Raw genomic sequence first — 10,353 nt, forward strand, 5'->3', positions numbered from 1 at the left:
AAGGCTGTGCCATCAGTTTGGGATTAAAAAAAAGCAAAGCTAAGAATCCATGCAGTGCTCACACCTCCCATCTAATGCCTTGATTCCTGAAATCTTTATACATAATGGGGGAAATACATGTGAGGAAATTTGCATTCAATGATTGAATAGCTCTCCAGATACAGCTTCCCACTCGAGCCAGGATAGATTAATTCCTGTCGACTCAGAGGAGTCTCAGGGACAGGTTTTTGGAAAACCAGACCTTGGGGCTTCTGGAAACTTGGCACTCAGGCTACAGAGCATTCCTGTTCCTGCCTCCTTTTTCCTCTGGAAAGAGTCCCAGGGTTGCTGGTGTTGGGGTCAAATGAGGAGGTCAGTGGTAACACAGGTGATGACATAACCCTTCCACCACCTAGAGAGCCTCCTTAGCCTTTCCCCAGATGTAGTCACTAGTAAAGAACTCCTTCCACTTGAGCCTGACTGAAATCCACAGATTTTAAATGAAGATTTTCATTCAACAGTGTCTAAAGCCTAGGTTAGGGTTTGTTGCAGACTTGGAGCTGGCAGCAGCTCTTCAGAGCCAGAATAGGTAGGATTCCTTGAAAATCTGTAGCATGGGAAGCTCAAAAATGCTTTTTGAGATTCATCTTTGGGCTCTGAAAGCAACTGCATGGTGATGTGGGCTTCTGCTCGCTTTGCAGAACCTAGGCTCCCTTTGAGAATTTGTAAATGTGAATTGAGACAGCTTTTCAATAAGCTGTTACTTCTTCCTCTCTCTTATTTGGGTCAAAGAACTTTCTAATTTCATTCCAGTTCTTTTCACTTTGTATGTTGCAAAAAATAGTCATACCAAGAAAGACTTGACAAACGTACTCTTTTCATATCACATATTCTCAAAGTTTTTTTGTTGTTGTTGTTCTGAGAGGAATGAAAGTAATTTTATTTGTTGGGTTTTGATCAAGTACTTATATATGACATGTTTTTTCTATTAAATACGTATTTTCTGACCTACCTGATTACAGTACTTAAAATGTCATGCGTCAGTGGTATCCTGTCTAAAGTAAGATTCATTGTTACTGCTAAAGATGACTTTATAAATATCCCTTCAAGAATTATGCATAGTATTGACAACAGAAAGCACACATAAATTGATTTTTGTTAATTAGAATTTTGTTAGCCTTATGTTTTGGATTAAGAAAGAGATGTGGTCAATTAATGGTTTAATTCCATTTTAATTGCAAACAAGAATGAAAAAAGGACCAAATATTTCAACACTGGATTCCTCTTGAATGAATTCATTACTAGTGGTTTTGCATCTGGTGAAGGTATGAAACTGTGCCCAGAGTGGCACTGATCTGCTCCACTCAAGGGTCCAGTCCTTCAGTGGGCAGTGCTGGCCTAAGAGAAGTGATCTTCTCTGCACGTCTGTTAAGTCTCAGGGGCTTCTGGGGTTTGGTGAGAAGCTAATGCTAAAAATGATTTTTTTCCGCCAGATTCTAGGTGGAGAAGATATGTCATCCAGTGTAAATGATGGCTGGATTGTTTCTAACTCTGACAGTATGAGCCAGGTCTTAGGACTGTGCAGTTTTGCATGCCATTTCCATCCATGAACAATTTCACACACTTGTGTTTGCCTTTCAGTGTTATTCACACACACAGGACCTGCCAACAGTTTTAGCAGTCCTTGGACTCTGCTATTGACAGACCCCTCACCTCCCCAGGCTCCCATTTCCTCCCTTGCAAAAGAGGAAAACGGTCTATAACTTCTTCCATCTTTAGAATATTCAATACATTCAGGGAAGGAAAAGGTTAAGAATCATTGCCTTGAAAAAAAACTCTCAAGTTTCTATCATCTAAGGGCAAAGATGGCCCGCAAATCATTTTCATTGTCTCAAAAACTTAAGACCTTTTGAAACACACACCTGTCATATGACCCAGCCATTCTACTCCTAGCTGCTTACTCAGGAGAAATAAAAACATGTCCACAGAGAGTGTTGTATCAGCAGCTTTATTCCCAATAACCCCAAGGTGGAAACAACCCAATGCCCATTAACAGGTAAATGAATAAATGAAAAGTTGTACATCCATACAATGAATTATTATTGAGCAATGAAAAGGAACAAACTGGTACATGTGATAACATGTATTAAGCTGAATCAAAGAAGCCAGACACAAGATTACATACTCTCTATTCTGAAGAATGCAAACGAATCCATTACTATTACAGAGGGAGGTCAGTGGTTGCTTGTGGACTGTGGAAGGAAGTGGTGGTCTGTAGTTTCACAGGCGGATCCAGTCCAGGTTCAATACAGGATGCTTGGGGCTGGTGCACTGGGATGACCTGGAGGGATGGTACGGGGAGGGGGTGGGAGGGGTGTTTAGGGTGGGCAACACCTGTATGCCCGTGGAGGATTCATGTTGATGTGTGGCAGAACCAATACAATACTGTAAAGTAAAAAAAAAAAAAAAAATATTCATCTAAATGTACACTTTAAACGACTACTGCTGCTGCTGCTGCTGCTAAGTCACTTCAGTCGTGTCCAACTCTGTGCGACCTGACCCCACAGACGGCAGCCCACCAGGCTGCTCTGTCCACAGGAGTCTCTAGGCAAGAATACTGGAGTGGGTTGCCATTTCCTTCTCTGTTAAATGACTATAACTTATGTAAACTGTTTCTCAAAGTTATCAGGAAAAATTGTTTTGTAAGCTCTTGACTGTTCAACTTAAAACACATAATGGGCAGCAGATCAGTTTTACATGGCCATATCGTCAAAAAAGCGTTGATGAAGCCAAAATGTTCTTAAACATTCTGGAAAGCCGTTTAGTTTCTGAGCAGCATATGTGGATTTGTAGGAAAGGAATTTATCTTCTGTTTTCAGGTAAAGCCCGAAACAAAGAACTGCCATGGGAGCGATGCCAGCTGTGCAGGGGGCTTGAGCTCTGCTTATTCCCTGCCCTTCTGCAGCCCTCCAGAGTCCTGAGAACCAGCTGGTTCCGCAAAGGCAAGTACATGGTGGGGGGCCGCTTTCTGTCTTTTTAGCAAGTCACGCTTCTTAACACCGATTTCTTCCTTTATTCTGTGCAAGGTGGTATGTGTCTGCTCAGGGGTGGATTCCTTTCTACATTTTGAATGTCCATTCAGAAACTAAGAGGGCTTTCCCGGGTAGTGCTAGAATGGTAAGGAACCCACCTGCCAGTGCAGGAGATGTTAAGAGCTGTGGGTTCAATCCCTGGGTCAGGAAGATCCCTGGAGCATGGCATGGCAACCCACTCCAGTATTCTTGCTTGGAGACTCCCATGAAGAGGGGAGCCTGGTGGGCTACAGTCCATGGGGTCGCAAAGAATTGGACACTGCTGAAGTGACTTAGCACTCAGAAAACAGAAAGCTGTAGGGTACCTTCTTTATAGGCTACATGGAGTGACCAGTTTTAGTTGGCACCACTTATAGCATCACAAGATGTGAGATTTGGAAGGAACTTCAGAGATTCTCCTGTCCAAATTCCCAGAGGAGGAAGCTGAGGCCCGGAGAGGGTAAGGGACTGGTCCAAGCACATACGGCACAAGCAGGACTAAAAATCACTGCTCTCCAGGAGTCTCTCCACTTTAATGCACTGGCTTATCACTTACTGAATAAAATGAAGCCCCAAGTCTCTAGCCAGATCCTAAGTCTAAGCTTAATTAGCCTGCAGCACTTTTTTTTTTTTTTTTTTTAATGAAAGCTGTAAAATTGTTGGATTCTAGCTGAGAGAAAGACCACAGATTCTCAGCTGTGGCCTACTGTGAGGAAACTTAAGGATCAAACCTCAGCATGGGAGTGAATGCGAGGCATTTATGATTATTGTGGAACTTGGCCTCAATAACAAAAGCCTGTTCAGTGGTGGAAAGGACCATGTTACATTTCCATTCTTACTGGCATTTGAAAAAATAGAACAAAAATTATTTCTTGGGTAGAAGCAGTTTCTGTGACTGGGAAAGACTTCTTGCTCATTACTCCTCCCTTTACCGTTCATATATTTCCCCTTGATGGCTATTGAAACAGCAGATACTTCATACAGAGAACATTTATCACAGCAGATTCTTGATTAAAGTTGAATCAGGTTCTTCCAGTGAAGCAGTCACGGCCAAGGGAGTAAATTAGGCTTTTTCTGGAAGCTCCACGAACACTCAGTCTAACATGGCTTTAATTTCCAAACTAGAGTTTGGCAGGCCCAGGTCTCAGCAACGTCCCCAGCCTCCTCCTGTCACATCTGACCTCTTGGTACCTGGACAGGAGTGGGGTTTCACGGGGCTGAGACCCCTCAGGGGCTGTCACGCTGCTTCCCAGTGGCACCTGGACGGCACCTGGGATGCCGCTGCTGGTTCGGGGAGATGAGGGTTATAGCTGTGTGATTTCACAGGGGCCTTGCCCCTGTGATTGACTGGTGTGCTGGTAACATACTCTTCACGTGGGTTCCCCAGAAGGTCAGTTGTAGAGTTTGGTAGAATGAGTAGGACAGTAACTTCCACAGGAAGACTTTGGATTGTTAGAAGCTGAAGAAGCAACATCAGTGGCCCGCACTTCTGGGGCGGGGGGCTCCTGGATCACCAAGCAACAGCACTTTCTGGAACTGTTGGCAGTGGTGAGCCCCACCCTTCCTCATGGTATCGTTTTCTGGGTCCCTTTGTCTCATCCTGAGGGCCATGCGTACCCTGGCCGCAGCAAACAAATTTTGTGTGTGGGCTCGGTGCTCGGGGTCGGGGGGCTTAGGGAGGTGGTAGGGGGCCAGGGGGAGGCGGGCAGAGCGCTGTGCCCAGCCAGCCCCTCCTCTGAGCAGTGTGACACATCGCAGACACCTGTGCATCCACAGGGCATGTTGTCAGCACACTGAAGGGTTAAATTACTTGTTAAGCGAGTGGACAACACAAGGACTGACCTTAAATGTGGACTAATCAAACCCGTGTAATTGTGACACAAGAAATCATTGAAAAACTGTGGGAGAAGAGTTGGAACTTTCTCTAGAAAAGTTCATTAATGCCCATTGACAGGGAAGCCTGGCAGGCTGCAGTCCAGGGAGTTGCAAAGAGTCAGACACGGCTGAGCAACTGAACATCATCAATCACTAGAATAGACCATATACAATAGATTATAGATGATATATAATCTATATACAATCATGGAGAACTGAGATGGATACTTGAGAAAAAAAAAGGCTTGTTCTTCCCTCCTCTAATCCTCTGAATTTAAATCACTCCCATCATTGAAGTCAAAGGTGAAGTAGAGAATTTTCTTCTCCATTTCCCATTGATTTATCGATTGTAAACGTAGGCTTGTGCTTACCTAAACGGACAAGAATACAATTAGTATTTCAAGTCACTTTTGCTTTTTTCATGCCCTAGTCTCTCTCACCTTAAAATATACCTTCCCTCACCCAGTGTTTAGGACTCGACAGTTTCGCTGCCATGGCCCAGGGTTCAAAATCTGATGGGGGAACTACCCACAAGCCACTTGGCGCAGCCAAAAAATAAAAATAAACATCTGCCCTTAATCCTTAGAACTATCAGTTGATTTCTCCCCTTCTCATTGAAAAACCTGTGAAAGAATTGTGGGCTCATGAATTATCTCCATTTCCTAGTTTTTTGTTTGTCCTTCAGACTTCTCCACCGTGGCTTCTATTCCCACGGCTCTGCGAAAAGCGCTCCCTCCACGATAGCCAGTAATCTCCATAGCGTCCACTCCGCAGAGTATTTCTGGGTCCTTGTCTTCCTGGAATGTTCCTTGGAGGACCATCTGAGAATCATTCTATCGCACATGAAAGAACCCACTCAAATTGTGGCAGACAAAACCGTTAAGCTTCGCGTATGGTTTCTTTAGTAATTTCCCCCCCTTCACTTCTCTCTTCTAGCATTAATCAGATATTGTTGCTGTTCAGGTGCTAAGTCACGTCTGACTCTTTGCAACCCCATGGAATTAATCCTCAAACTTTTCTCTCTGTTTATTCAGCACTGAGTCCTTGCCTCTCTTTTAAACCTTGTCTTGCATTTGCAATGCCTCCTATCACAGTTTTTCTATCACGTCTTGTTCTCAGATGATTCCTTTCTATTGCAACACATTCTTGTTTCATGGATGTGGTATTTTGCCTTATTTTTTCGGCAAACCTAATTAAAATTTTTCCTCCTACTTCCTGGATTCTGAGTAATGTTGTTTGTTGTGGTCTCTGTCCATCGTGTGGAGACATTCTGAAAATGTCCGTGACTCAAAGCCAAATGTTCACATTCTGTAGGCAGGTCCTGGCAGCTCTAAAGGGACAGGGAGGCTGGAGCTGGTGGACTGGTGGCTTTGAGGCTAGGTTGACTAGATGGGAGGCCAGCTTTGGTCATTTGATAAATCTCCATCTTTCCTCACACCCAAATATCACCACGTGCTGGTCTTTTCCCTGGGGCGATTCTGTTTCTCCAGAAAGGGATCTTCCAGACTCCTCTGGGGAGGGTGGGTGTAGATGCGTAGCTGAGGGCTGTCTCAGGACCAGGTTGAAGAAGGCAGCCAGGGGCCTTGTAGTTCTGAAGGCAGGTTGTAACTGCATCCTTCGGTGCTCAGCATTACCTCTGCCCTCCTCTTGGACCTGCTATTTGAGACCACATCTTCTCTGGCTCAGTTTATCCAGAGGATGAGCCTCTAGACTCCTGCTGTGGGGGAGGAGGGCCTCAGAGGTAGGAGGGCTATTTGAGACTCCCTCCATGCTCCCCCTTGTCACCTCACACTTCATCCATACCTTTCCAATTGTGCAGTGCCTCCCAGTGATGCTGGCCCGTCAGGCGCTGCCGGGCCCCCAGCGTCTCCCAGCACTCGTTCAGGTCAGCTTCCTCCACCCACTGAAGTCACTGACCTTCCATACATCTCTCAAGCCCTTACTTTCCTTGGCCATAACTTTCTCCTCTGTTTATTCCTTTACTGTCATGTTAGGGCTTTAGGAGTATCAATAAACACATTTCAAGCGACCGTATTTAACTAGAAGTATGTTGGCCTTCTTTATAATTTTGGATTATATTTTCTTTAGGTCTGCCTTTCCACAGAAAGTCGGGAAATAGAAATTCTGACTTTTTCAGCTGCATCCAATTCTTTCTACAAAGAGTAAACACGAAGGTAAGGATTTTGCTAATTTAAAATGTTGCCTGTTATATAACATTTTGTGTCATGTAAGTGAAATTATGTTCTCTGGAAGAAGGAAATGTGTATGTTATGTTATGGCTGCTTTCTCAGATTATCCAGGAGCATCTGTTTTACTCTCAGATGTCCTTGCTTCTAAACTACTTAGATCTTTGTAGTTCTTTGTGAAGGATTTTTGACTCAGACCTTCCAAATAATAACAGCTAACATTCATATATGTCAGGCATCCTTCTGTGCACTCATTTAGTTCATACAACAAGCATATGAAGTTCATATCATTATTGTCTCTGTTTTGGAGATGAACAAACTGAAGCACAGAATGTAATTTGTCCAGATTCACACATCTAGCAAGTATCTCAAGAATCCTTGCTCTTAACCACTATGCTATGCTCTGTTGCAAAATCTTTTTCTTTTTGATGAAGTTTCAAAAGATTTTTCCCACCTACTTCCCCAGAGGAACCTTACAATACTAAAATACCTAGAGACAGTTTAAAACACCACACACACACACCAATTAAAGGAAAAGCCAATTAAAAGAAGCTGTGCAGATAAGAAGTCTGAGATGAACTGGTTTTTCCATTGGAATACTAAATTTGGCTCTGACTTCCCGTCAACTAATGGAAAAAAGTGAAATGTTAGATTATATGGTTCTCATTGTTTTGTAGAGCAAGCATGCAAATTATTTTGCAGAGAGGTTTTTGGCAACCGAATTGTAAAAGCCATTTCTAGAATTCTAATAAAAGAACTCTACGCTAGGGTTTTAAAAAACCTTTTTTATTGGAAATGTAATACATAATCAGAAAAATACAAAACATAAATGCACAGCTTATTGAATTATTATAAAGCGAACCCCACCTCACCACTGCCCTGGTCAAAAATAAGAGCTTAGCCCCCCAAAAGTGGTGTGCGCCTTTCTAGTCATGAAGCTCTCCTCTCCCCAACATGCACAGCTATCATGACCTTTGTGCCAGTTGCCTTTGTTTTTTTGGTTATTGTTTTACCACCTAAATAATATCCTAGACACTATGGTTTTGCTTATTTTTAAAAAACTTTTGATTGGAATCATATACTAGAGAGCATTGCTTTTTGCTCAACTTTTTGTCAGTGAGATTCGTCCAAACCGTTTTGTGAAGCTATCTTCATTTTTACTCTACAGTACGCCACCGTATGACCATACTACATTTTAGGGGTATATCAGCTGTCCATTCATCAGCTGATGAACATTTGGGTTATTGGGTTCTTGGCTATTAGGAATGATGCATTCTATAAACATCTTGCATGTGTCCCAGTTCAAGGATACACACATTTCAACTGGGTCAAAGAGGGACCATCTTTTCCTTACATCCCTTCACATCAAGTTCCCTCTATATGTGTCTATATCTAAATTTCCCCACTTCATGAAGATACCTGTCTCAGTGGGTTAAGGCCCACCTTAAAGACCTTATTTTTAAGGTCTCCAAAAATGGACATATACTGTAAATCAGGACATACGAATTTCGAGGGATATAAAGAAGTTGGCCTTACTAAAACAAGGAACATTCTAGGAAGAGGACAGTTTGGGCAAAGGCCCCTAAGTAATGAACAGTTATACACAATGCTGGAGCTGAGTAACTCACTAGGCTGATAGGAAGGACCGAATCACATTTGGCCTTGTGTCCATAGGAAGGAGAGTTGAGGCTTTCTTCTAAGTCCGATGGAAGGAACTGGAGGGTTTTATATAGTGGAGACACATGTTCTCAGCACTTCTGGGTGGAGAACAAGTTGGAAGGAGTAGCCTGGTTGAGAGACAGGTGTGGTCTGGACCAGTGGGGGTAAGGGACAGAGAACGCAGTGGGTGAATGCCAGAGTCAGGGTGGCCAGGACTTGGACAAGGAGGCTGAAGGTGAGAAAGGCAGCAAGAGTACCTACAGGTTCTGGATCACAGAACTGGATGAAGTGTGGGGAAAAAAAAGGTAAACCTGGGAAGAGTTGTTTGGCCGATCCTGTTCGTGATGCCAGTTGTCTTGCTCTATCTCGTGCACAGTGTTCTCTGAACCCAGGGAAGGCAAGGCGCGAGCTCAGAGGCTGCAGGAAAACTCCAGGAGCCATGGGAGCTGCAGAGGCATTTCTTCTCTCCTGGCTGGCACAGCAGCCACAGCAGCAGGCTCGCTCTCTTCTCTCCTCTTGTGGCTGAGCCAGCGGACACAGCCATGAGGCAGCAGGAATGCCACCGCTTTTTAGGTGAGCTCGCACAGGCCTACGGCACGAAGCCGCCAGGATGAAGTGAGCCCCTGTGACACACACGCGCAGTGCTGTGAGCTCAGCTGCTACATAATCATTCCTTACAAAACATGGGGCAAGACCGAGAGGTCGTGGGGCAACAAAGCCTGACCACGCCATCTTGGCTAATTCGCTCTTTCCCTACAGGTTTTAACAGAGTGGGGGGGGGTCACAGGAACCATTTTGGACATGTTCTCTTTGAAATGTATGAAGCGTCCAAATCAAGAGATCGCTGGGCAGTTGAATACATGCAGATCTAGTATTCTGAGAAGAGAGGCGGTGGTGGTTGTGGTTGTCACTGGTCGTGTCCGACTCTCACAACCCTCTGGACTGTAGCCCACCAGGCTCCTGTCCGTGGGATTTCCCAAGCAAGAATACGGGAGTGGGCTGCCATTCCCTTCTACAGGGCATCTTCCCAGCCCAAGGATCAGGCCCGTATCTCCTGCACTGCAGGTGGAGTCTTTACAGCTGAGCAGCCAGGGAAGCCCAAGAAGAGGTATATAGGACAGATAAAATTGGGAATCATTGACACAAATGTCATTTAGAACCATAAGGAGAGGTGAGAGTGAGAAGACAAAGTACTAAGACAAGGAGTAAAGTCTAGCAATACTTCCTTACTGCTTCATCTCAACCATCTGTGAAAACCAAAGCGTAAGATCATCACGCTTCTATACAGTGCAGTGAAAGCACTGCTGGAGTTGGGGAGATAATACTCTAGGTGTTGCCCTCTGGTGATTCACCTTAATGTAATACCAAAGCTTAGATAATATTTGAAATTCATAATAAAAATGGAAAAACCTTTTAGCAAGTGCTGGGTCACAGTGAAATTACTGTTCCGTCTTCTTATGGCTATTGGAAGAGTTACTCTTCTGCTTCAAAAACTTGGCACTGACCCACACACTTGTAGGGGCAGGCCATCCTATTTTTGAAAAGAAATGGGTCACAAAGTGGCCTATAAGTGAGGCCAGAGA

The 10,353-nt window shown here is 44.1% G+C and overlaps 1 long non-coding RNA gene across 1 annotated transcript; it reads left to right on the forward strand.

Annotated features, from left to right (window-relative positions):
- Positions 1-3,299: 3,299 nt before the first annotated feature.
- LOC120852575 lies at positions 3,300-9,458 on the forward strand. The gene is made up of 3 exons (XR_005718588.1): positions 3,300-5,803; positions 7,014-7,099; positions 9,147-9,458. It is a non-coding gene; the product is annotated as an uncharacterized LOC120852575 (long non-coding RNA).
- The last annotated feature ends 895 nt before the right edge of the window (positions 9,459-10,353 follow it).

The sequence above is a fragment of the Oryx dammah genome, unplaced genomic scaffold (genome assembly GCF_014754425.2).
Source record: "Oryx dammah isolate SB20612 unplaced genomic scaffold, SCBI_Odam_1.1 HiC_scaffold_26, whole genome shotgun sequence".
Classification (NCBI taxonomy): domain Eukaryota; kingdom Metazoa; phylum Chordata; class Mammalia; order Artiodactyla; family Bovidae; genus Oryx; species Oryx dammah.